This window comes from Akebia trifoliata, chromosome 3, assembly GCF_017979445.1.
Source record: "Akebia trifoliata isolate Shusen 1 chromosome 3, ASM1797944v1, whole genome shotgun sequence".
NCBI classification, from domain to species: Eukaryota; Viridiplantae; Streptophyta; class Magnoliopsida; order Ranunculales; family Lardizabalaceae; genus Akebia; species Akebia trifoliata.
This window is the reverse complement of record NC_141377.1, coordinates 20420536-20426535: the sequence shown is the minus strand read 5'-3', so window position 1 is coordinate 20426535 and position 6000 is coordinate 20420536.

Here is a 6000-nt window from a genome sequence, read left to right as displayed (position 1 = left end):
CAAATCCCAAATATCACTACACCAACCGTCAAACCCAATCCACCACCTCTTGTCCTTCATCTAAAACCGGACCCTCGACCCATGACCATCATATCCCCTAAACCATTCCCATACCGCTCAAACTAAACCGTTCCATGAAGTTATGAGATGATGATTGTAACATCCGCGGGGGTTTAGAAATCGAAGGAGGCCATGGTAACGGACATTGGTCATATGACTAGATCAGGAAGATGCTACAAAATACCAGAAAAGGAACAGAAGAAGCAGAACGAGGAGGAAGAAAGAAGGAAAGAAAAGAAAAAAGAAAAACTTGTAGAGGAGGAACAAGTACTACAAGGGGAAACAGAGAGGAAGAAGAGCAGAGTGACTGACAATGAGGCAGCTGACCTTCTCAAACTCATTCGAAAGAGTGAGTACAACATAGTAGAGCAGTTGAACAGAATGCCAACTCAAATCAGTATCTTTGACCTACTTTTAAACTCAGAACATCATCGGGAAGCACTACTCAAAGTCCTTAGTAGTGCACATGTACCTGAGACCACATCGCCAGAAGAGTTGGAAAAGACAGTGGGTCAGATCATGGCCCCCAATCCGATCACCTTCACCGATGATGAACTTATTAGCGAGGGGTGTGGACACATTGAACCATTGCACATTATGGTAATGTGCAAAGGTATGATGGTAGCAAGGGTGCAGATCGACAATGGTTCGACTCTTAATGTCTATCCTCTACAAACTTTGCACAAGTTAAACGCAGATTTATGTTACCTCAGGCCAACTCGAAGGATCGGAAAGGCTTTTGATAGTAGGAAAACTGAGTCGTTAGGAGAACTGGATCTCCTTGCCACCATCGGATCATGTACATTCGAAGTGACATTCAAGATCTTGGACATACCCTCGGCATTCAATCTCCTCATAGGAAGACCTTGGATTCACATTGCTGGAGCAGTTCCTTCTTCCTTACATCAATGGGTCAAATTCATTATGGGACAGAGGGTGATATCGGTTCTCGCAGAAAATCTCATACCAGTCGATCGATCACCGGATGTGCCTTATATCGATGTAGAGATGACCGGGGATAAAGAAGGGTTTCACGCCTTCCAGTTCACATCTATCAATCATATCCCAAGGGGGAAGGAGAAAATAAGGGCGGAGTTGTCAAAAACAAATCTGATGATCGGATGAGTGATGAAGAAGGCGGGATATTGTCCAAAACAAGGTTTAGGGCCTAAAGGAAAAGGTAGGGCCACTCTGATCAGTACCCAAAAACATACTCCCTACTTCGTCTTCGGGTTTAGGCCTACAAAGAAGGACATCCTTGGCATGAATGATAAGAAGAGAGAGCTTCAACTTGCACGAAGACAGAACCGCGAGCCTAATGCGTGGAACTTAGGCAAAGTACCACACATCAGCATCAGCTTTCCACAATCACAAAAAGGGCTGGATAATCTATCAGAGCCATTGTCAACAAATCGCACAGGAGAACCAAATGTTGTAAGTATCGAGCCCGTTCAATTGCAAGAAGACTCATTCGTTGAGTCCCCACATTCCTTTACAGATGGCATGGACATCTTGTTTCGGAGGGGATTTCGAAGGAAGTCAAAAAGAAGAAGAAGAGCCAGCTAAGGCGAAAATCGCAATATGTGAAGAAGGAAAATCATTGTTCCCCTTTCAAATCGATTGGGGATCTGTACTAATTCCACCCACCCTACAAATGCCTACTCCCGGATTTGACTACAATCACCCGGAAGTGATGGTCATATCTGAACCATCAAGGGAGCCACTTTCCCGACCTATCTACCCTGTAGAGGAAGGGCAAGTCCTCAAAAATTGTGAGGAATACCCAATTACTTATGAGGCCACCATGGGGTCCAAAATCCCTACGGCCTCCAAAAAAAATGCCATTAGCAAAATCTCGTTTGCCCGAGGACCGTAATGAGCTCTCGTCCTTAGAGTAAGATTGTTTTGGGGGCTCACCGTCGTTGCTAATGAATTTGTATGATTTTTATTGTTTCAGGCATACGGATAGTCCGCAAAATCTAAAAAAATAAAAATTCTTACAAAACTCAAAAAAACAAAAAGTCTTTCAAAATTCAAAAAAATCTAAAACTCTGCAAAATTCAAAAAAATCAAATATCTTCAAAAATTCAAAAAAATCAGAAATCTTGAAAATACCAAACGTTTTCAAAGAATTTCTTCAGTTGAACGAATCCTGTGACAGAACAGAGTATGAAAGAGATGAATATGACTTTGACCTTGAGCTCGACTTTGATCTCATGGGGATCGAAGAAGAGTCAGAAGAAGAAGTTGAGTATCCTCCAAGAGAAATCAAAGAACTCATAGAACGACACGAGAAAGATGTTCAGCCAAATATAGAGGATACAAACTCAATGAACTTAAGCACCGAAGATAACCCACGCATCGTTAAGATCGGGGCCCTATTGGCGATTGAACAGAAAGAAGAGATGACAAAGTTTTTACAACAGTACCAAGATGTCTTCGCATGGTCCTATCAAGACATGCCCGGATTAGACACAGATCTAGTCGTCCACAAGTTACCTATCAAATCAGGAAGCAAGCTAGTCAAGCAAAAATTACGAAGGTTGAAACCAGAGTGGACACTTAAAGTCAAGGACGAAGTAATGAAGTAGTTCCAAGCAGGATTTCTCGCAGTATCCACCTACCCTGAATGGATCACAAATGTCGTTCCTATACCAAAGAAAGACGAAAAGGTACGCATGTGTATAGACTACCGAGATCTGAATAGAGCCAGTCCTAAAGATGACTTTCCATTACCGCACATCGACACTCTAGTTGATAATACAGCTGGGCACGGTATGTTCTCCTTCATGGATGGCTTCTCGGGTTATAATCAAATAAAAATGGCAGAAGAGGACCAAGAGAAGACTGCGTTCATTACACCTTGGGGTACCTTTCACTACAAGGTCATGCCATTTGGTCTCAAAAACGCCGGGGCAACGTATCAACGAGCTATGACTTTTTTGTTTCATGACATGATCCACAAGGAGATAGAGGTATATGTGGACGACATCATTGCTAAATCAAATCTCGATGAGTATCAGCTGGTAAACTTGAAGAAACTGTTTGACCGATTAAGGAAGTACAACTTAAGACTTAATCCGGTAAAGTGTGTATTTGGGGCAACATCAGGGAAGCTGTTGGGGTTCATTGTCAGTATAAGAGGCATGAAAATCGATCCAGCTAAAACAAAGTACATTATAAATATGGAACCACCCAAGTCAGAGAAAGAGATCAGGGGATTCCTAGGGAAAATTCAGTACATTAGTCGGTTCATCGCACAATTAACTCCGATCTACGAGCCAGTATTCAAACTACTGAAGAAGAATGAGCTGAAAGAATGGAATGAAGACTGTCAAGAAACTTTCGACAGGATTAAGAGGTACTTGCTTAATCCACCAGTCTTAGTTCCACCTACACCAGGTCGACCTCTGCTGATGTATCTGTCCGTGCAAGAAAACTCCATGGGTTGTGTACTGGGGCAACATGATAAAATTGGTCGAAAAGAGCAAGCCATCTATTACCTTAACAAGAAGTTTACAAATTACGAGGCAAACTATTCGACTCTCGAAAAGACGTGTTGTGCCCTTGTCTGGGCATCACAACGGTTACGCCATTACCTACTCAGTTACTCGACTATGCTCATTGCTCGGATGGACCCCTTGAAGTATCTCTTCGAGAAGCCGGCACTAACGGGAAGCACCGCAAAATGGCAGCTACTATTATTTGAGTTCGACATCACCTATGTCACTCAAAAAGTCATCAAAGGACAAGCCATTGTTGACCACTTAACGGAACACCCTTTGCCCGACTATGAGCCACTAAAGACAAATTTTCCTGATGAAGCCATCTTATATGCTAAAGTCGAGAGCGACGATGAAGAATCTACTTGAAAAATGTACTTCTATGGAGCAGTAAATCAAAAGGGAAACGGAATTGGGGCAGTCTTGGTCAAGCCAGACGGAACTCATATCCCCATTGCAGTCAAATTAAGGTTTCAGTGTTCGAACAACGAAGCCGAGTATGAAACATGCATTATGGGGTTCAAAACAACGATCGACCTTGAAGTGGATGAAATAGATGTATTTGGAGACTCAAGTCTGGTAGTCTACCAGACAACGGAAGAATGGAAGACCCGAGAGCAGAGACTGGTTTTGTATCACGAGTATCTCGAAGATCTAAGTTTAAACTTTACCCAAATCTCATTTACTTATATGCCGAGGCTAAGAATCAGTTTGCAGACGCACTGGCTATGCTGGCCTCAATGATCAGCATCTCCGAAGACACCATAGTCGACCCTCTTGAGATTGGTATTCAACACGAGCCTGCGTACTACTTACCTGTGGAGGTCGAAGAACCTGAGCAAAAACCATGGTATGCAGATATCAAGGTATTCTTAGAGGATCAAACTTTTCCACCCGATGCCACGACGACGGACCGAAAGACTATTCAGAGATTGGCAGGACAGTTCTTCTTGAGTAGTGGAGTCTTATACAAAAAGTCGCATCACGAGGTTCTCCTCAGGTATGTAACACAAACAGAAGCTCAACGCTTAATCGAGACCGTGCATGGAGGAGTCTGTGGACCTCACATGAATGGACATATGCTCGCAAAGAAGATTATGAGAATGGGTTACTACTGGATGACCATGGAGAACGATGGGTACCAACATGTTCGAAAATGTCACTTGTGTCAAATCTATGCCAACAAGATCAATACGCCACCTTCTGAATTGCACAATATGACTTCTTCCTAGCCTTTCTCACTCTGGGGCATGGATGTCATTGGGCAGATCAATCCTCAAGCTTCCAATGGGCATCGCTTCATCTTAGTCGCCATCGACTACTTTACGAAATGGGTAGAAGCAGCATCATACGCCAATGTTCCAACGGCCTCCAAGCAAGAATAGTAATTGATAACGCCAAAAATCTCAAGAACAAAGACATGTCTAAGATGTGCAAAGATTTTCAGATCACCCATCACAACTCAGTCATTTACAGACCAAAGATGAATGGAGCAGTCGAAGCCGCCAACAAAAACGTCAAGAAAATCATCGATAAAATGGCCGTTACTTATAAAGATTGGCACGAAATGTTACCATTCGCTCTACATGCTTATCGAACTGAAAGCGCCCTTGATCCGCGGGGTGCGCGGATCCGCTTTTGACCCTTGAGGTTTGGGAGTCGCCACCTAGTTATTACGGTCTAGGAACCATAAATGACTCTACAATGGATAAAAAAGAACTAATCTACATAGAAATCTGAATCCGGGGATCATGTTACGGGGTTGGAAGGTGTTAGGCACCAACCCCGCCCGGCCAATGCCGGTCTCTACTTATCCCAAATAAATCTACATCGCTAATGATAAACTAGATTTAAAAATAATAAAAATTTACCTTTGATCTGCAAAGGTGCTATTCCCTCAGATCTGAAAATAAACAGTTCCTTGTACCGTACTCCTTGCTTCGTTTTGTCTCCGGATCTGATTCCTGATCTCCGAGGCAAGGTGTCTCTTACTTGGATCTAGATGCTTTGAATTTGTGATGGATTTTTGGGGTATTTTTGAGAGGTTTTTGGGTGTTTTTTAGGCTAAAATCGGAGTAAGGGTCTTAGGGAAGGAGTTGGGGCTCCAAAATTAGGGTTTTGGGGAGGTTATGGAGGCTTCTTCACCTACTTTTCCTAGGGTTTTTTCTTTGATACGAAAATAGGGTGTGGAGGCTCCTATTTATAAAGTTTTTAGAAGCATTTAGGGTTTGATTAGGGTTTCTTTTAGGGTTTCAATTAGGGTTTTGACTTAGTCTTTAGGGTTTTAGGGTTTTGACTTTAGTCTTATGAGATTGACTTGATTAGTTTTAGATTAGGGTTTTGATTTAGGGTTTTGACCTTAATCTTATGAGATTGACTCGATTAGTACCTTGACTTCAGTCTTGCTTGATTGACTTTAATTTTGACTTCAGTCTCA